This window comes from Hemicordylus capensis, chromosome 1 (assembly GCF_027244095.1).
Source record: "Hemicordylus capensis ecotype Gifberg chromosome 1, rHemCap1.1.pri, whole genome shotgun sequence".
NCBI classification, from domain to species: Eukaryota; Metazoa; Chordata; class Lepidosauria; order Squamata; family Cordylidae; genus Hemicordylus; species Hemicordylus capensis.
The window spans coordinates 56,768,601-56,791,212 of NC_069657.1; the positions used below are offsets into that span (position 1 = coordinate 56,768,601).

Here is a 22,612-nt window from a genome sequence, read left to right on the forward strand (position 1 = left end):
AGGATTTTCTGTTTCTCAGAAACGTTGCTGACCACTGCTTGGTGGGCCAGAGCCAACGGGGCGTGGGGAGAGGGGGAAGAGTGGTGGTGGAGGAGGAGGAGGAGGAGGAGGGAAGAAGATCCCCAGCTCCCGAAAGAAAGAAGAATCGAAGAAGAGGAAGCTTGTTGCGGCACAAGTTCTTGGGAACTAGCTTCCTTTCACCCTCCGTCTCTCCCTCTCCCCCCCCCCCGGCTATCTTTCGTCTCTATGAAGAGCTGGCTTCCACCCAGGAGAAAACGCGCCGCTTTTGTGCAACGGTAGAGTTTGTTCTCTATTATAGGGAAGTGACTCTCCTGCCCTCCTAGTGTGCGGCACTGTTATTGCTGCTCAAACTTGGAAGGTAGGGTGTGTGGATGTGCGCGCGCGTCTATCCGCACGCACCGATCCCCGTTGCTGCTCCGACATATCAATTATAGTGTTCAGAGCAGTGCAAGGGAAGCCTTTGCCAATGGAACAAACACAATAACGAGGGAGGCAGTTCGTTGGGTCTGCAGTTACAGTCGCGCCGGTTTGCTGCTGGGCAGCGTCTCAATAACGCTTTGCCGTCACTTAAAGCAGGCTGAGACGGCGATCCCTAAGCCACTGGCGCCCTGCAGGTCAGCCGGCCCTTTATTAACTTCAAGCGGGACTCCGGGTTGCCATTTTTACCCGGACAGAACTAGTTCCGCGGAATATCAGTCAGGGCAGCTTACTTCCCACTAAATGCGTTTCGGGTCCGAATTAGTTTGTGGGATTGCAGCTCCTTTGTGCAAACAGTGTTGTGTCGATTCAGATTCCTCTTTCCGTCCCCTTGGACCTTTCTGGTTGCCGCCCGCACTGCTAACAAGAGGGAGGGGGGTTTGCAGGCGGGACAGGAGCTCGTGTGAGTTGTGAGCGCAGCTTTGCAATGGCGCTGAAGCGGCAGTGCTGCGCGAGGCGCTGGAATGTGCACCGGCAGCAACCCCACGCTTCGTGCCTTTCCCACTCGCAAGCTCTTCCTTTCCCGAGAAGCGGACATCAGTGAGGGAACAGCTACTTGTTCGGCCGAAGCTGCGGATGGACTCCCCTGGCGTTAATCAGGGGCACTGCAGTCCCGAATCTTTATTCTCACCCCCAGCTTTTCTTTTTCTTTCTTTTTCTCTTTCTCCCCCCACCCCGTCCCCGAACCAATGGCCATGCTTGTCCCTACTTAGTCCGTTCAGCGTTACACGACCGTCCCTACAGTTGTCAGGACATTTGTGGGGAGATAGAAGGAAGTAAGACCTCCCGAATGAAAACAACTAAGGTCAGATTTGTAAGACTGCTTTGTGTAGGCTTGTTTTTCAATCTAGGCAAGCTTAAATTATTCGTTAGTTTGAATGTGTATATAGTTAACTTGGCCTACAATAAATTGCCAACGTTTGCATCATTGGTGGTGGTGATAGTGTGTGTGTGTGTGTGTGTGTGTGTGTGTAAAACAGTTAAGAACTTAAGAAGCCTTGCTGGATCAGACCAAAACCTATCCAGTCCAGTATCTTGTTTCTCACAGTGGCCCAACAGATATATCTGGAAAGCCCACAAGCAATAGATGAGGGCATCTCTTGCAATTGGTATGCAGAGGTGTACTGCCTTTCGAACTGGAAATTCATGGTGGACAACTTGGCAGTTATCATTATTTATTTATTTATTCAATTTCTATACCGCCCTTCCAAAAACGGCTCAAGGTAGTTTACACAGAGAATGAATGAATGAATAAGAAAGATGGCTCCCTGTCCCCAAAGGGCTCACAATCTAAAAAGAAACATAAGATAGACACCAGCAACAGTCACTGGAGGTACTGTGCTGGGGGTGAATAGGGCCAGTTACTCTCCCCCTGCTAAATAAAGAGAATCACCACGTTAAAAGGTGCCTCTTTGCCAAATTAGCAGAAGCTAGCAGGGGTTAGTGATTGGTACTTATGGCAGATGGCTCTCTGTAAGTGCACCACATATGCTGGAACATAATTTTTTTTCAAACTGAGGAAAATGTGAAGAATCTTATAATAATAATTAATAAACAAAACACAAGTTTATTTGTTAGCCACCCCATAACAAATTGTTCTTCGGCTGGCTCACAGCAGAGGATTAAAGCATACAATAAAAACACATACATCAAATCATAATACAAAAAAGAAAATACAATACAATACAATACAATACAAAGCAGCTTAAGAACTCATTTTAAAATTAGTTTAAAAATCAGATCAAAAATGAAAACCAAAATTTAAAAAGCCTGGGTGAACAAAAAAGTCTTTACCTGGTGTCTAAAAGAACAAAGTGATGAAGCCAGGCAAACCTCATGGGAGGCGTATTGCCTGAGTCTGCAAAGAGAGTGAAGTATAACCTCTCTCATGGCCTTTCCTCTTCCACATATTCCTCAGTTAATAGCTGGTGGAAGTTTTTTCTTCCATAGACTACTGCCTATCCATAACAGCAATTTCTATTGATTCTGGAAATCCTATTGCACATGGGTATTATTGGGAGTGGAGACTTCTATTTTCCTTTCTTCATGGTTGTAGATTTCAGTGCAGTTTATCAGATTTTATTCCAAAATATTTTGTTCTCTTATAATGTAAGATCCAATTGAAACACTGAGTTGAACACATGGTCCAGTCTCCATAGGATGGTGCTATTTTCTATATGTACATGGGGTATTGTATGTTTGAATGCTGCCCATCTATTATATTAATTAGGGGTGTGCACCGGACCGCGGACCTGCGGCTCGGCACTGGGGTGGGGGGGTCCATTAAGGGCGGGGGGGCTTTACTCACCCCTCCCGCGCTTTGCTGCTTCGGCGCCATAGTTAGTTTAAAAAATGCGCCGCAGAATCCCTCGCCGCTCCGGGGCTCCTTCTTGACTTCAAAATCGGGCGGCAGGATACTTCCCTGCCGCCCCCAAAGCCCCCTCAAGCCATTTGAGCTCTTTAAATCTCGCCCCGGACCAAGTGCTAAAGCGCTCGGGCGGGCGGCGGGGAGATGTCCTTCCGTCCGCCCGCCCCCTTCCCTGCCTTCTGCGAAGTGCAGGGAGCCTTCTGCGCGCGCGTCCCAGAAGGCTCCCTGCACTTCGCAGAAGGCAGGGAAGGGGGCGGGCGGACGGAAGGACATCTCCCCGCCGCCCGCCCGAGTGCTTTAGCACTCGGTCCGGGGCGAGATTTAAAGAGCTCAAATGGCTTGAGGGGGCTTTGGGGGCGGCAGGGAAGTATCCTGCCGCCCGATTTTGAAGTCAAGAAGGAGCCCCGGAGCGGCGAGGGATTCTGCGGCGCATTTTTTAAACTAATTATGGCGCCGAAGCAGCAAAGCGCGGGAGGGGTGAGTAAAGCCCCCCCCCCGCCCTTAATGGACCCCCCCACCCTAACCCTCCCGAACCAAAACCACCCCTTGTCCGGACCGGTTCGGAGGCCAGTAGAATGGCCTCCGAACCGATCCGTGCACACTACTAATATTAATTCTCCTGGGTGTGCCTTGGAATGTGCATCCCAGAGCCCAGCTGATTGGCTGGGCGGCGGACACACCTGATTGGCTGAGGCACACCCAGGAGGATTGGCTGCCGCGGCGGCGCCTCAGCCTTGGAGACCAGAGGTGGCGGGCCTGGCCGTGGAGGCAAGGCCCAGGAGGGGGGGAAGAAAGTAGTGGGGGAAGAAGTGCCAGTGGGGAGGGGAGGGGAGGTGGCTGGGCCCGGAAGCAGGGACTGGGGAAGAAGTGGGGGGAGAGGTAACCACCGGCCACAAAGAGCACACAGATGCTCTGTGCGGGGTTGGCTAGTATTAAACATTGTCTAAAACAATGTCTAAAACTCACCAGAACCCTTGTGCTCCTGCCTATACCAAGTCCTATTTGTGATAATGAATGAATTTCTATTAAAACTAATATTCTTATCTACTATAGTGAGAGCCACTAAAGAAGAGTGGGCGGGTTACACAATGCTTTTGTGAAGCATATGAAAGCAGGAGAGAATCTATCAATGTAGTCGCTAAGAGTCGACACTGACTTGAGGGCACTTAATCAATCAATCAATCAATCAATCAAAGCAGAATGTTTAACTTGAAAATTACGGGATCTCATCATTTGTCCTGGAGGGAGGAAAGTTTTGTGTCCCCCACTGTGATCAAAGTTCAAGTATACGTAACAGTTCAGCTGTCAATACTACTCTTTAAGGAAGTGCACAAAATGCAATTTGGACGCCAAATTGCAGCACATCCCTTTAACACGGAGGTATTACACATCCCCTTTAACACAGAGGAATACAGGTCCATACCGGCTCCTCCACTGCTCACCACCACTTCCTTAATCACCTCCAAACTATCATCGCATGCCAGTGGTGTGCTGACTCTGTGATGTCAGCATTCACATGGCTTCTGCATGTGCACAAATCGATATTTGCCATTCGATTTGTACTCAAATCAAATCACAAAAATTTGAATCGATTTGTCAAGCCAGCCAGCCATTGCCAGCCGGTTTGATGAATCGATTTGAAAATTTGCATTAAAAATCATGCTTTGCCCACAGGGAGCAATGGGGAATTTGAATCACTCCATTGTTCCTCGTGGGTAGCTCCTAGGGATTACAAATTGGGTTGGGTGGTAGGGCATGATGTTTGCTACCTATCAGCCAACTCACAAAAGAAATGGTCAAGTGGGCGATTTTAAATTTTAACAAACTTTCCACCAAAGAAGACCCCATAGAACCCCAAAGAAGACCCCCATAGGCTGTAGATTAATTTTTTTTTGTTTTAATCGCCCGCTTGCCCATTTCTTTTGTGGGTTGGGTGACGCCTATCATGCCATGCCAAGGTAGACACCCATCATGCCATACCATCCAACCTACTTTGGGGTCCCTAGAACCTATCCACAAGGAACAATGGGATGATTCAAGTTCCTCATTGTTCCCTATGAGCAAAACAAGCAGAGTGCACTGTGCACACATTTTGCAACCCTGCCTTGGAAAACAGCACTGCAGAACAGAAGCAGCACACACAGTTTTCTCCCAACAAAGAACAACACATTTTGCCAAACATTCAGTCCAAAGATAGCCAAAAAAGAATCACTGACTCAGAACCCACTGCCAGACTGTGCTGCCAGGGGTGGAGCTACCATTGGGCAAATGGGTTCAAAGAACCCGGGCTGCGTCCAATCAGGGGCCGCACTTCGTGGCCCCAACACCCCCCCCCCGCATCAGACTTCAGATGCAGGGCTGGTAGTTTATCTCCCAACTGGGGGGCATGTGGCCCCTTCGGGAGCTAAACTAGCTCCTGAAGGGGCCGCGCGGCCCTTACAGGAGTTAGAAGATTGGCGCTGCTTTTGCAACGCAGCCCAGGAGGGGCTCTTCCCTGCCTTTTGCTGGGAAGAGCTGCTCTTAGGCTGCGCTGCGAAAGCAGCACGAGCCTTTGTTTAACTGCTGAAGGGGCCACGCGGCCCCTTCGGTAGTTAAACTGCAACTCCCAAATGGAGCCTCAAGGCTCCGCTCACGAGCCAGACCACACACCCCATGCCTGACATCAGATGTGGGGGCATGGCTAGCCCCACATCTGACGTCAGACACGGGGGGTGGGGTTAGCGGGGGCAGCTGCCGCAGCCGCACATGGACCGCCGGCAGTCCCGCTCCGCCGTTGTGTGCTGCAGTAACATGATTGGCACAAGTTGCTTTATCACACACAATTATGACTCTGTCCTTACTGTCAACAACTGCCACACCATAGCAGCACCCTTAGCAACCAGCAAGCATAGTCATAAGCTCAACTACAGCAACATCTTCAGCCACATTTTAACTGAATGACTCCCCCTTGCAGTGCAGAATGCAAAGCAGACCAGAGCAGTGAATGAAGGACAAGTTACTCTCAAGGCCAGACATGGAGCTCATCACAGCAAATGCCAAGAAATATTACAGACACACAGCTGAGCTGCCAGTGTCCATTTCTTGTCACAACACCATCTCACATACAGACCAAACCTCAACTCAAGGAAGGCACCCAAGTTTATTTATATTTAAATTTTTATCTCGCCTTTCATTAAGAAAATCCCAAGGCGGCAAAGTTCTGCCTTTGTCAATCTGAAATCCAGAAACACCCGATAATTATAGCAGCAATAGGTAGCACAGCATTGTACTCAATGCTGAGAAAAGAAAACCACAAAATCAAACCTTCCTGGACTCCTTCCTCCTCTCCTGATGTAAGGGCTCTCTGCCTGCCAGTCCCTTTGAATGCGTTTTGAAATACTCAGTGTTGAGAAAAACCCACAAAATCAAATCTTCCTTCTAGGGTTGTGCCTGAACCACAGTTCGAGCACTGGTTCAATCTCCGTTTGGGAGCATGGGAGCTTTAAGAAAGAAGAGAGCAGGTCCTTACCTACATTCCACTACCCCAAGCAGCTTCCTGCAGGGGTCGTTCTTGGCCCAAGTAACGCAACACAGTGCCTGCATACACATAGCATCCACACATGCACAGACGCCATTTGCGTGGTCAGCAACACCAATGGCACCCATGCGTGTGCAGATGCCATGTGTGTGCTGGCACCACACGGTGGTACTTGAGCTGAGCACCACCCCAGCAGGAAGCTGCATTGAGTGGCGGACATCAGTTGAGGCCCTGCTCTCCTCTTTCTTAAAAACCCCACTCCCAAACAGTGCTCGAATCAGTGCTTGAACCATGGTTCAGGTACACCCCTACTTCCTTCCTCCTGATGTATCCTCTTCTTGCATAAGGGCTCTCTTTCTGCCTCCCCGTCCCTTTGAATACATTTTGAAATTCCCTCCAAAGGTTTTCTCCCTTCCTGCTCCCTCCACCTAGCCAATGCAGGCACAGTTTCTCATGCCAACACTTGATTTTGATGAGAACAAGCCAACCAAGAAGCAAGTAGATTTCAAGGCAATTGGAAGCCAGTGCTAAAAAAACCAATCCGCAAGGGGTAAAAGCTTGCCAAAATGGCCAAACGAATTGCACAAATCGATTTGTGCCGAATTGGGGCTGATTCATTTTGACCTCAAATCAGACCCTTCACTTAAGGGGCGATTCAATTCTCAGTTGAATCCGTGAATCCGCCCCCCCCCCCCAATTTGGGTGTGTAGGGAATGTCAATCAGTGAGAACTACGGTTCTGAGAAGAGCTGGCAGATCCGATAACTCCTGCTTACCCCTGCTAATTGAGCAAAGAGGGCCTCATAAGTGGTCATTCTCTTATACTTAGAAATTGTCTTCATTCATCCCAGCATAGCATCTGCTCCAGTGCCTGTTTGCTGCTGTCTGCTTTAGGGTTTTTTGTGATTGTTTTTCATACTCGAGGGACAGGGAACCATCGTCTCATTTCTTTTGCTTTCTTAGGGAATTTTTTAGAAAAGCAGTATATACAAGTTCTAAATAATAATGAAAAATAAGGTTATTCAGTATTGCCATCTTTGCTCTCAGTGGAGGCTCCAGATATTGCTTACCATGAAGCAGGGATTCTAAAACACTTTAAAGGGGGTTAAGCAAGGATTTATAATGGGCAAAGTTTTCATCCCATTGTACCATTCCAAAAGGCATTGTGTGGATGGCTGCCATAGGCCAAACTGCAGAACATATTCATTTTTTCTTTGTGCAGTTCTACAACAAGGAATCAATAATATCTTTCTTTTTTATTTTTACTTCATCCTTTTTATTCCAAACCAAATTAAGATACATAAATTCAATGTTAAAACAGAGTCTGCATTCAAATCCTTTGTATTAAATAGCATCTGTGTTTGCATTCTACTTTAATACAAAATGCTTTGGACTGAGCTAATACCAAGAGAAATGAAACTAGTTAGTCCCCACATGTTGCACATAAAAAGAATTCATAATGAGCATCTGTGGGATGTGGAATGGATCCCATGAGTTAGCTGAAGACCTCATAACGTAAGAGCTGAGAAGCCTAAGTGAATTATGACTGTCTCTTTCCTCACAAGTAGGATTAATTTTCTATCCCACTTATATTCATTATCTATCCTGTTTATACTACAGGGACATCAATTGTTTGAGTGTTAAATATATAGTCTTCACAGAAAAAGATGGGTTAGCTAGCTGAGCCCTTCCCCCTCTGTACCAACTGAAATGTTACTCAAACTCCATGTTTAATGAACAATGTTAGATAGAGACATTCATAGGTTGCTTAAACAATTGTGGTGTGCATTTATTTTTCCTCCTAATTGAACTGTTTTAAATTGTAAAACTCTCATACTGTCTTCTGTCTGCCCATGGCTCTCCCAGTGATATCCATAGGAATTTTGCATGTGAATCAAGAAATGTATATGACTTTAAGAGAGCAGGTCAGTTAATGGCTAGAGGAATGATTAAATACTTCTGAATAGTGGTCTTCCTTTTCCTCACAATACTGGGCAAGACTAGCATGAATATAGGGAAATCATGCTGGAAGAAGCATGTATAGTAGCCATTTTCAGTTTTATCTATTAATTGTAATGATACTGAGAGAGAGAGAGAGAGAGATATATATATATATATATATATATATATATATATATATATATATATAAAAATCTTGCCTTTCAGGTTACTCTCACAAGGCTAACAAGGGGGATGGGATCATAACTCCATGTTAGAGTACATGCTTTGCATGCAGAAGGTCCCAGATTTAATTCCTGGCATCTCCAGGTAGGGTTTGAAAAAACCTCGGTCTGAACCTCTGAGGAGCTTCTGCAAGTCATTTTAGAAAATACTGAGCCAGATAGACCAATGGCCTGCCTCAGTGTAGTGCAGCTTCATATGCTCAACATTAAATAAATATGAAACATTGAAATGAACTAAAAGCATAATAAAAAACTACTACAAAAGTGAATTAAAGCAGACATCTACAATAAAACAATGCTCATCAGCAGAAACACCCAAGTCTACCTGTACTCTGAGATTTGACACTTATATAGCTACTGGGCATGGGGACAATGGAGCAAGGAGGGGATGAGGGTCCCTAGGCCTCCGTGGTCTGGGGGGCCAACAAGGCACCCACTCACCCCTCTCCCCCAGGGGGTCCGCTGGCTCCCTCCTGCACCCAGCTGGTGAACAAAGTGTTCACTGGCTGGAAGTGTGGAGGCACACCCTTTCCTACCTAGCCAGTGCTTTGTTCTAGTGCTGGCTGGCCAGGGGCTTAGTTCCCTGCCTCACTCCAAGTAGTTCCCTGCCTCACTCCATCAAGTCAGCACCAGCAAGAAGTGCTGACTGGGGAGCATCTCTAGAAGGGCCAAACAGGCCCTCTTCCAGGCAGTGGCCACATCCCCTGCATCAACGTCAGATGCAGGGGGCGTGACCAATATAAGGAACAGGGCCACTCAGCCTCACTCCCGATTCTCCTCAGTCCAAGCACTGACTGGGGAGAATCAGGAGCGAGGCTGAATGGTCCCATTCCTGATACTGGCCATCCCCCATGCATCTGATAATGATGCAGGATGTGTGGTCAGGGTGTGCTTGTATGCCAGTTTCTAATGGCATGGGAGCCGCTGGCTGGATCTTGTCCCCCAGCTGCCGGCAAGCTTCCTATGCAAAGGGCTGAAAATTGACTGAGTCACTATGTTCTTTATGTCCCTTACATTCCAACAGGTGTACTGCTGTCTTTTGTATCATTTGAAACTTCCTGGCAGTTTTTAAGGTTATCCTACCTACATAGAGTATTAAATACACTAGATTGCAATGCTTGGGATCCCAGTAACAAGATACTTCTACTACAGGAGAGCATAGAATCCATCTTTATACCTAATAGCATGATATACCTTAGCATGATGGCTTTGTACCTTTATACATGATATACCTTCATGTAAGCTTTTCCATCCCTTAAGACAGCAGAAGGCTTTGAGTAGGGTACTCAAAGTCTATTGAGTTCACAAATCATTCATAGTTTTCATAGGATACAAAATATGGCTTGGGTAGAAGGATGTTTCATTTGGATATAAGCATAAGTGACAGTAGGAAAGAGAAAAATAGAAATAATACTATGAAGAAACCAAAGATACATTGTTTTGGAAGATAAATGAGTCTTTATTCTACCCCCTGTGTTGTTCTGTTGGATCTTCCATGCCCACACAATCATTACAGATTGTCTGTCTATCTTCCTTCAGAAACCATACTATCCTGAATACAATATTTTAAATTGTACAACTCTCATGCTGTCTTCTATCTGCCTATGGCTCTCCCAATGCTATCCATAGGAATTTGCATGAAGATCAAAAAATGTGTATGGCTTTGAGAGAGTAGGTCAGTAAATGGCTAGAAGAATGATTAAATACTTCTGAATAGTGCTCTTACTTTTTCGCATGATACGGACAAGACTGGCATGAATATAGAAGAAGTGTGTAGGGAATCATTCTGGAAGGAATTAAGCATGTGTGGTAGCCATTTTCAGTTGAGGAGTCAGTGGCTGTCATGTTGCTCAACATGAAGGGCTCCTTGCAACATAACATTTGCACAAGAATGCTGTTGTGCTAATTGCAAGAACTGCACAAATGCAGTTGTGCAACTGATGGCTATTATTTCCAGTGGCTGTCAATTGTGCAACCATGGTTGCGCAATTCCTCCAGTTAGCCTAACAGAGCACATAGTTGTTGTTGTTGTTGTTATTATTTTGATTTCTATACCGGCCTTCCAAAAATAGCTCAGGGCGGTTTACAGAGATAAATAACAAATAAATAAGATGGCTCCCTGTCCCCAAAGGGCTCACATTCTAAAACAAAACATAAGCAACAGTCACTGGAAGTACTGTCCTGGGGGTGTATAGGATCAGTTACTCTCCCCCTGCTAAATAAAGAATTAAAGAACTAAAATGCTAAATTTTAGCATTTAGCATTTTAGCTAAATTTAGCACCCTGCTAAATAAAGAATTAAAGAACTAAATAATAGTTGCACAGTATGTCAACCAACGTAGGTATAAATACATTTTAAAATATACTTAATGAATAGTTTGGGAAAATATCATGTACTTTATCTAATAGTAGTAGTCAAATTTGTTTTATATTTTAGCTTAATATTTTAATTGTGTCATTTTTATAGTCTTGTTTTTAATTTTTGTGTAAACTACCTTGGGATTGTTTTAATGAAAAGTGGCATACAAATTTAACAATAAATAAATAAATTAAATTAAACCACTTAGTCTAGCCATCAAAGCCACCCCACAAATAGTAGCAGAGCTTCTGAAATCTGCCTTGATTTTTGTGATACTTCAAACAAACTCTGACTATACAATTGTGGAGCTGTTGCCAAAATTACTCTTTGTATGACCTGTTTGATATTCGAGATTGCCATTGAACAGAAGGAAGGAGGAAGTACGTTTTTTAATTTTTTAAATTTTAAAGTGTTACTGATGTGTTTTTACTATTATGATTTTATCTTTTTATGAATTTTAAATGTGTTATGTTTTATGTTTTTAATTCTGTAGAGAATTTTATACTAGGCGGTATATAAAATTAATTAAATAAATAATAAATAAGTTTGGTCCATGCTGTTTATTGTTTACAGCCTTCTTCATCAAAATTAGCTCCTTGACTTGTGCTGTGAAAGATATTAGATCTTGTACATACATTACCATAGGTGCATAGTTGTAGCCACAGGAGGAAAATACTTTCCACTGTGGTGTGGTTCAGTCTCATGGCATCTATGGTAAGTAACATATGAAACTTTGAATCACATGAAGTTGTACCAAATTTATCATCACTTCCCAAACCATGATTGCCTCCATCCACTTGGTGAATAGCATACTCAGTATGGCCCTGCATTATTCAGAGCTTCTTGTTATAAAGCAACATGGATTGAAGCAGGAGCAGTTTTTCAGTGGCTTACATGTTGCCTTGGTAACATGGGATTTAACCTTAGAATATTATGATCCCAAAAGTCAGACTTTCTTCAGGAATGGCCTGCTATAATATGGACCAGTCTCCAAGCATCAAGGGTAGATTCACACTAGGTGCATTACTGCAGTCTAACCTCAGTATTATAGTCATGAATCACCATCAGATCCCTGAATGAGAAAGAAAAGTTTTTCTCCTCAGCAGATGGTAGTGTTGAAAAACATTTCTAATTATTTTGGTGTTCCAAATGCAATGAAACCAGGAATACCCATAAGGCCTGTAAATGTTAGTGACAAAGAGCTCCAAATTATCAGTGGTGGATAGTGGAGTTTATTTTCAGGATGCTAACCATTTGGTAGGTATGTGGGAACTCCCTTAGGAATCTCACTTCATGAACTTTTTGTGGAGATTCCTTTATTTAAGAAAATTGCATACACACATTGTGCAACTGTGCAAATGCAAAAATTGTGCAAATGATGCTACACAAGAGCAAGCCTATTATTTCCAATGGGTTTACTTATGTGTAATGTCATTTATGCAGTTGTGCAACTTACATGTATGCAAGATTACTGGACTGCTGTACTCGTACATAGTATGTAAGCCACAGGCTGAAATGATAAAGAAACTTACTCAAAGTAATCCCACTGAAATTAAAATTGGAAATTTAATTTCAGAGGGACTACTTTGAATAATGTTTCTCATTTCAGCCACTCAGTTTTATAATGTAAATATACATTTTGGAATAAAAGGGTAAAATTATTTATTTTTGGTGCTGGTTATTGCAAGTTGAGTATCCCTTATCCAGATGTCCGAAATCTGGAATGCTCCAAAATCTAGACACATGCCGTAACAAAACAAACAAACAAACAAACAAAAAACTCCTCAGCTCACTCACTCGCAGATTCCCAATTTTGCTGCTTTAAAACATGCAGTCAAAACTTACTTATTAACGTGCTTATTTCAGAAGGCTGCACACATCGCATCCCCCTCATTGCCCACTCGGGACATTTCTCCCCTGGTTCCGTCATCCCAAGCCCACTCCCTGCTTTCCTTCCTTACATCACCTCGCTCCAGAGAGGGAGAGGGAGATAGGGATGTGCACAAAACCAGTTTGCCCGGTTCGGTTCGAATTCGAACCAGGTTAGAACCAGGAGGGGGTGGTTTGGTTTTGGTTTTGATCGAACCTCCCCCTGGTTCGGTTCGAATTCGAACCGGTTCAAACTGGTTCAGACATCCAAAAATTGGTAGGATGGTAGCTGGCACCCAGGGGTACCTGCCACCCGAACCGCAAAGCAATCGGACACTCGTACAATTTTTTATGAATTTTTGGAAATTATTTTTATTTTTTTTCTCATAGGGTATAATGGGACTCAAACCAGCCCATTATTCCCTATTGTGGAGTACCCATGGGTGCCAACAACCACAAAAACCCCGAAGCAATTGGACACCCCTATGATTTTTTATGAATATTTGAAATATTTTTAATTATTTTTCTCATAGGGTATAATGGGACCCGAACCAGCCCATATCCCCTATTGTGGAGCACCTAGGGGCACAAAAGTGGGGTGGGTGGTAGACAACCAGGGGTGCCTACTATCCACAAAGTTCCAAGGCAATCAGACACTCCTCTGATTATTGGTGAATTTAAAAATTATTTTGGAATTCCTCATAGAGAATAATGAGGATTGCAGCAAATGTATAGCTTCACGTCGGGGAGAAAGGGGTGTCCTAGAGTGGAGTGTGGTGGGTGGTAGTTCCCAAGGTGGGCAAGGAAGCTATCAGAATTATTTGAAAGGAATTGGGCAAAAGGCTGATTTTTAAGTGATTTTTGAAGTTTACACGACTTTAAGGTTTTTCTCCACAAAGAAGCATGGAGGTGTCAGCAAATGTATAGCTTCACGTCGGGGGCAAAGGGGTGTCCAAGACCAGAGTGTGGTGGGTGGTAGTGCCCAAGGGGGGGCAGGAAGCTATCAGAATTATTTGAAAGCAATTGGGCAAAGGGCTGATTTTTAAGTGATTTTTGAAGTTTATGTGTCTTTAAGGTTAGCAGATGAGAGTGGATTCATGGTTTGTCATTGAAAATCTTATATGCTACCAAAGAATCTACACTCAGAATACTTCAGAAACAACAAAACCCAGTACTCCATGGGTTAGCAACCCATGGAGGTGGTTGGCACCCTCGCTCTGGGCCACCCCAGCACCCCCCAAGTGCAGTTATGGGGCTGCTGAAACCTGCATTCTTCCCTATGGAGAAAAACCTTAAAGCCACTTGTGGAGTGCTGGGGTGGCCCAGAGTGAGTGGTGGTCTAGTGCAAAGAGGGTGCCAACCACCCCCATGGGTTGCTAACCCATGGACCCAGCTCCCTTGAGAAGTCTATAATGCTGGGGAAATTTGAAGGAAGAGAAGAAGAGGTCAACCAGCAGCAAGGTGGATGGACTCGATTGCGACAGCAGTGAATGCACCACTGAGAGACTTTAAAGGCCAAGTTGAAGACAGATCATTCTGAAGAGAATCTATCTATGTGGTCACTAAAAGTCGGCACCAACCTGACAGCACTTAATCAATCAATCAATAAATGTAGGGATGTACATGAACCAAGGTTCGAGCACAGAGCCCAACTGGTTCAGATGAGGTCCAAACCAGTTCGGCTCGGCCAGGAGGAGGAAGCGGCAAACGGGATCTTTAAAAAAGAGGAGAGCAGGCCCTTACCTGCTCTTCACCACAACATTCAGCTTCCTATTGCAACGGCACTCCCCCAAGAACACGCACATGGTGCTGAAACGCACATGGCACCTGCACATGCATGGATGACATATACATCCTGTTGCCATGGATGGGTTGTTGGGAGGAATGCCATTGCCCCATGAAGCTACATGCAGTGGCAGAGAGCAGATAAATACCTGCTCTCCTCCTGATCCCACTCTGCTCTCCCCCAGCGGTGCCCAACATGTGCATGAACCTCTGTTCGAGCACATCTCTAACGCCCTCATCACTCACAAATGAAATTCCATATACAATCCATATAGTTGATGAAACTTACTTTTTTTAGTTTTACAAAGCTGTATGTTTTCAGCTGTGTTGTTTGTAATGTAATGTTTTTAATATGTTAAATACTACTATGTATGAACCAAATACTTCCATATATCTCAATTTATATTGCTAACATTATTCCCAAATAATTTTTTATATGTACAGTGAAATGTAAACATCTAGTTATGGAAAACTAAGTTTCCTCAGTATTTATTAGCAGCATAAATAGAGATGAGCATTCATTTATTTTTTCACAATTATGAAAAATAGTGTAATTTTTACCCTTCAAATTAGAATGTAATCTGCATAGTGCTTTTAAAAAGTGAGCTGAGTTTTAAATATAGTTTCTAGTTTATGTTAAATTGAGATAAATAATTACTTATTCCTCTGCTTTCCACAATAGTTTGTGTTATATATTTGGGTAGGAAGCTCCTAACAAATCTAATAGAAAGGATAAAAATATTTTCAATCCTTTTAAGTCCTTGTTGATGGTCTTGAAAGAGTGTGTAGCTCTCAAGGTCATTCCTTGTCTAAACAGAAGCATTAGGAATGGAGAAGGGGGTTAGGAGAGTCCACATATATTCAAAGAAGAAGCAAGCAGAGGATGAGTTAGAAGGAAAATGCCTGGGGATGGTAGCATCACTACTGAAGTCATAAAAGATATATAAGGACATCAGTAGAAGAACTAGGAAAAACCCTCTTGAAGAATGCCCTAAGGTATTGTCTCAGTGGCTGAACTATTAGCTGATTATGCAGCCACCGGAGAACTAAAGGTAAGATTTGAGACTAGTCTTTGGATTCCACTCATCAGTACTGGCACCAGAATCATCATCAAGATGTAGCTGATGCTTCTGGCATCAATGGGAGAGGGTGGGGGAGCTGTTTGAAGTATACTGCTCATGGTCCCTACACATCATCTCCTTATACAAAGAATGTACAAAGAAGGTAAGAAATCCTAAAGCTCTGTACATGAAATAAAATACAAGTAATTGTGTGGCAAAGGATTGACCATTCACTAAGTTTCCTTTTAAAACAAAGTTCAGGTATTCTTGTAGAGACTGTTTCATTCTCCTGCATATCAGTGGTTCCTCCAAAGGTTAACCCCCCCCCCACACACACAAATTTGCTTTAATAATTATGAAAAATAGACCAGGGAATTAAGTCTGAAGACCTGAATATCAGGGCCAGTTATGTCCAACACAGCCTACTGGTAATGCAACAAGAAGATGCACCTGAACAATCAAAAGCTTTCTTAGCTTTGCTCTCAGGCACATAGCAGTGGGAGCAAATTTTGATGGCCTGCTCTGCCTCCAGAAATGCCCTGTGTCACCTGAAAATATGTCCCTGAGGTCATATATTTTATTTATTTATTGAATACATTTCTATACTGCCCAAAACGCAAGTTCTCTGGGCGGTTTACAAACAATAAAAACAGCCAATAAAAAAATTAAAACATTTCAACAATTACAATTAAAAAGTTGAAACTATTAAAACACAATTAAAACAGTATCTAATTAAAGGCCTGGGTGAACAAATGTCATATATTTTATTTATTTGTATTTATTTATTACATTTATATACCACCTGACTCCAAAGGCTCTAGCTCTCAAGGGCACCCAAAAATATGCTTGGAGGTAGCACAGATCATCGAAATTCATATACCGCCACCACCCCACTGTGTGCCCAAGGCTATGTGACCAGCCAGAGAGCTGGTAGGGAAGCTCTCTGTCATGCAGGCACATTTTCCTCCTGCACTACTGATAGGCCGGTCTGGATATCAGCTTTTAACATACTGTGCAGCATTCCATAGGTGTTTTGCAAAACCATGGGCATTGAAATGCAAAGTGCACTAGAGCTCACTTGTGCAAATTCTACAATCATGCAAAAGAGTTGCACAATCGCACAGCCATTGGAAATAATTGCTGTACGATAACACAACTATCTCATGCAAATCAGCATTTGCACAAGTGCACTTTAGCACAACTTGCATTTGGAAGACACAGCAGCACTCGAGGCGTGCAAAACACTCATGGAACGCTTCACATTATGTGAATCAGTGTTGTTGTTTTTTACTTGGGTGTGTATACCTGGTGGCGCAGTGGTAAAACTGCCGCCCTGTAACCAGAAGGTTACAAGTTCGATCCTGACCAGGGGCTCAAGGTTGACTCAGCCTTCCATCCTTCCGAGGTCGGTAAAATGAGTACCCAGAATGTTGGGGGCAATATGCTAAAATCATTGTAAACCACTTAGAGAGCTCCGGCTATAAAACGGTATATAAATGTAAGTGCTATTGCTATTGCTATACCATCAAACATTCCATCAAACATAAATGTGGGCAGAACCGAATGTGTACCTCTCTAGGATCTCTGTTAGATGCCTCTCTCATTATCTACACTTCATTCTTTTAAATGGAGATGCCGGGAATTGAACCTGGAACCCTCTGCAAACAAGTCTTGTGCTCTACTGCTGAGCTATAGCTGTTCCTCTTCACATGTGACAGAACATATATGTACTATGCATGCAGAACAGAAGTAAGAATCAGCCACCAGTGGTTTTTAAAACACTTTTTAATTGAATAATATCCACTTAGTAAAACAAATACAGATATATAATACCTCTGAAATATTACATCAGTTTCTAACAACATTTAAATTTAATTTTAATTCCATATATATTATTAAAAACTGTTTCTAACTTGTTTTTAGTTTTATAAACATTAATCCATATCTTTAAGACCTACACATTACAAAAATCACTCATGTACTGCATTTCACCATTACCATTACTTCCCCCCCCCAAAGCTTTAATCAGACTAAAATCATCATTTCTTACCCTGACCCTTTAATTTTTAAAGTATACTTTAAGTAGTAAGAGTAGTAGTAATATTTATTTACGGTCATAGACCAAACAACAAGAAATACAAAATACAAGGTACAAATACAGAATAATAAGTTTATACATAGTGTAACTCCACTTTATACAATCTGGAAACAATAGAACAGAACCTTGCTACAGAATTGGAAACAGAAGAATCCCTGTCTGAAAGTTAAGATTTAACTAAATCATCATCAGATTGTTCTGACAATCTGGACACTATGGGAAGGATAAGACATTGCCTAATCTTCTGATGTAATTTACAATGTAGTAGGATATGGGCAGTAGTTTCTACTTCACCTGAACCACAACTACACTGCTGTTCCTCCAAGGAGAGACGATGAAATCTCCCAGATAGTGACGCAGAGGGGAGAGCATTACACCTAGCTCTCGTAAACGCCCAGTGGAATTTACTAAGGGAGATGGTGGACAAGTAAGAAGCAGGAAGAAGACCTATCCTAGACTTTATTGCTTTGTAGTACTCAGGTAAGAAGGCTCAGTTATTTTGAATCTCCATATCTTCTAGTCGTTGTCGTACTACTCTTTTTGCGTTTATCAGGCCCAATTCCAATAACAGTCTGGAAGCTAAACCAACAGAAAGAATTTTGTCACTCATTGTTGATCACCAGGCCAGCTGAGGGTCGACTGAAAGAAACATGGATAAGCCCAACCGGGCACAGATGTATTTTTATCCAGTAATGAATGATTGAAAGCCAAGCTCATGTCTCAATCTTCAGGAGACCAGCCTCAGTTCATAAAACCACATTAGAAGTACATCTCGGGGTTCCAAACAAGGTTCTCAGGAAACCAGACTGTTTCCCCCCCAACATAGCAAAATTGGGGTATGGGCCTAGTTGGATACCATACAAGAGTTGGTGAATTATTTTAACAGAATACAATTTTAAAGCAGCAGGGATAGAACCTGAGCCTTGGACTCTATAGAATCTATGAACTGCTGTCGCGCTACATCTTGCCATTTCAGCTACCATTTTTATGTGCGCAAGTTTCCCGCCATATTGCTGGAAAACTGCCCCCATGTACTTCATTTCCACTGCCATTTCCCATCTTTCTGATATATTAGTTCCCTTGACCTTAAGTAGGTTGTCATTTTCACTAGAGAAGTAATTCCCATAACCTCTTCAAATAGTCACCCTCTTTGTGTTCTTTTGCACAAACAATTATTGTGTTTGCTAACATAGAGAGTTTTCCTTCCTTCCTTCATTTTTTATATAACTCTGGCTCAACATAATCGGATAGGGTTCCAGCTAGTTCTAGCTTAAGAGCTTCATTAATAACTTGCATCACCATCATCCAGTAGAAGTAGACTGTTCTGCTGCTGCAGTACCACCACTTATGATAAAGTTCGCTCTGTCTGCCATACAGTGCCAACACCTCCCCATTTCCAGGGCCATAGATTTTATCTGACCTTTAGGAGCATATTACTATGATGCACAATGGCTTCAGAGGGAAGGGGAGTTCACTAAAAATTGTTCATTACGATGTTTGCGCAATGCTGTTGACTTAGTCTGAACACTGTTGCATTAGCACAATGCTAGTCTGAATCCAGCCACTGGTTTTTTTTAGCCTACTTTCCAATAGGCTTATGAGATCACCTGGCATCGTGTGTGTGTGTGTGTGTGTGTGTGTGTCCTTATCAACATCACAATGCCTGGAACAATATGAACCAAATGTGGTACAGTTGTAGGGACTCATATGGACACCTCAATGGCATAGTTTGTGATTATGTCATCTACCCTGATTCAAGATGGTGCATGCTTGAATGTCTGAGATGCAAGTGGGCTAACTTGTGAACCGCTTAACTGATTTGAACCAAATTTGCTACAGCTGTAGGGATATATAGGGATGCCTCAATGGTGCAGTTTGTGAAGATGTCATCCTCCCTGATTCAAGATGGTGGGCCTGTGAACGTTTGAGGGGCAAGTGGGCTAACCTGTGAACTGTCTGACCGATTTGAACCAAATTTGCTACAGTTGCAGTGAGTGACACATAAGGACACCTCAACAGCATAATTTGTGATGATGTTATCCATCCTGATTCAAGATGGATCTGTAAATGTTTGATGTGCAAGTGGGCTAACTTGTGGACCACTTAACCGATTTGAACCAAATTTGCTACAGCTGTAGGAAAGCATAGGGACACCTCAATAGCATAGTTTGTGATGATGTCATCCACCCCAATTCAAGATGGCGGAAACATGAACATTTGAAGCACAAATGGGCTAACTTGTGAACCTCCTAATCTATTTGAACCAAATTTGCTACAGGTATAGGGACAGCTCAAGGGTATAGTTTGTAATGGTGACATCCACCCTGATTCAAGATGGCCGGCACATGAAGGTTTGAGGTGAAATTGGAAACCAATTTGGACCAAATTTGCTACTGTTGCAGGGACAAATAAGGACACCTCAAACGTTTAGTTTGTGATGATGTCATCTACCTCAGATCAAGAGGGTGGATGCATGAACGTTTGAGGTGCAAATGGACTAACTTGTGAACTGCCTACCAATTTGGACCAAATTTAGTCCACTTGTAGGAATAGTGAAAGGAAAGTAGGCAGATTAGTTCTAACTAGAATAACTTGTTCTTATATCTGAAATCCACACCTATATGGCTTATCTATTTCTTTCAACTTGTCTCTCAGAAATTTTAAATTTATTTGTTATGATATATGGATAAATCAATATATTTAACACAAAAAAGAATTTTAATATCATCTAAATTCATATATGTGGTGCTGCCTTTGTACGTAATCCGTAAACTGCAGCTGGTACAGAATGCAGCAGCCAGGTTGGTCTCTGGGTCATCTCAGAGAGACTATATTACTCCTATGCTAAACTGGCTGCTGATTATTATTATTATTATTATTATTATTATTATTATTATTAATTCAATTTTTATACCGCCCTTCCAAAAATGGCTCAGGGCAGTTTACAAAGAGAAATAAAACAAATAAGATGGCTGATAAGCTTCTGAGCAAAATACAAGGTGCTGGTGATAACCTATAAAGCCTTAAACGGCTTAGGCCCTGTTATTTAAGAGGACATCTTCTTCACCATGACCTCCACCACCCTCTGAGATCATCTAGAGAGATTCCTCTATAGTTGCCATTGGCTCATCTGGTGGAGCCTTAGTCTATCACAATGGTTCAACCTTAGTCTGGAACTCAGCATTGCTGCAATAGCATACTTACCAACATGTCCCTATTTTCTCATTCAGGTGAATGGAAAAATAGGAACATGTTGACAGGTATACAATAGCACACTTCTAGTCTGCATGTTAGCCAGGTCTACAAAGACCCAGTAAACGCAAGAACAAAGAAAAAAAACTAACAAGCCACTTGAAACTGTCATCAACCAATGCAATGTTAACAAATAAAGCTTATTATTAACAAATGCAGTTTATTATTATTTTGTATTGTTTTTTCACTTTGTGTGTTATGATTTAATGCATTGTGTGTGTTTTATTTCATATTTTAATGTGTTGTAAGCCACCGAGAGAACTATTTATTTATTTGTTTGTTTGTTCAATTTATATACCGCCCTTCCAAAAATGGTTCAGGCAGGTTTACATCACTGATGTGATGGAGCAACTAACAAATAAAGTTTATTATTTATTATTGTTAATGTTATACACTGCAATTTAATATAGAAGGGATTGGGGAAAGAGGAGGAAAGGAAATTAAAGCAAACAGGCAAATTCAGCATGGTGTGGCCTTGTGCTCACTGAATGAGCCCACCAAAAGGGACAAGCCTTTCTGGCTGCTCTACACTGGCGGTGCACTTTCAGGTGCTGTTTGAAATTATTAATAGCTCACACACAACACAAGTTCAGCACCAGTCAGAAATGGGATGGAAGCTATAACCTTCACATTCTCCAGCTGAGACTAGGGGCTCATAAATCACATGACAGGAGGATTGGAAGGATACAACTAAGAACCAGGAAGGACAGGTCAGGTGACTCCAAAGCAGGGCACCTCTCCTTTTTGCTTCGATCTATTAGTTGTTGTTTTTTTAAATTTAAGGTGATGGCCAAATAGAAATGCTCCTCTACACTATTGGTGAAAGTTTCTGAGATAAAACAGAATGATGTTTTTGGATACTGCACTTTGAATTTTTCTCTCTGATGGGGCTGTCAATCCGGTCATAAAACCTGCCAGCAAAATTAGTGAAAGTTGGGGTGGAGTGGGGGAAAAAAAAATCTGGTTTGTTTTATCCCAGTGTTCTGTAAGATGAGGAACACATCCCTGAGGTCAGCAACATGTTCCGATCTTACAGAGCACTTCTGGAATACAAGTACTGCTCAGAAGCACTAGCGCTTTGGCACATCAGCGCACACGCCAGAGAACTGGGAGAATTGTGCAAGGGCTCCCAGCACATTCCTGCAGAACCTCTTTACAGGCATGCTTCAGGAGTCAGGATGCCAGCCCCTGATCACAACCCTTATTAGGGCAGCAAACTTTAATTGGTTTAATTATTAGATTGATCAGTTAAACCTTTAGCTGATTCATCAGTAGGGATCAGTGGCAATGTTGAGCATTTAAAGTTAAAGGGAGCAGTTGTTTCTTTTTGATACTGTTATGATTCTGGTATGCTATTTTAATAGGAATTTTAAAAAGCTGCAACAGAAGCCCATTCATGGCAAACCTGCTACAACTGTTGGAATTGCCCCCCAACAGAAACCAAGGAGAATAGTTACAGGAAGGAACTTCCAGAGAGATATTCTTGATAAATGGAACTTGCGTGTGAGTGCTCAGGATAATTGTAAATAAATTATGGTAAATGATATCGCTTGCCTGAATAATTGTAGAAAAATGGTCAAAAAATTAACACTTGGCTCATCATTGTTAATAGATACCATTCAA

At 42.6% G+C, this 22,612-nt stretch overlaps 1 long non-coding RNA gene across 1 annotated transcript; it reads left to right on the top strand.

Moving 5' to 3' along the window:
- The first annotated feature begins 281 nt into the window (after positions 1 to 281).
- On the top strand, positions 282 to 22,484 carry LOC128339265 (uncharacterized). The gene is made up of 3 exons (XR_008312934.1): positions 282 to 635; positions 1,212 to 1,303; positions 22,354 to 22,484. It is a non-coding gene; the product is annotated as an uncharacterized LOC128339265 (long non-coding RNA).
- Positions 22,485 to 22,612: the final 128 nt, after the last annotated feature.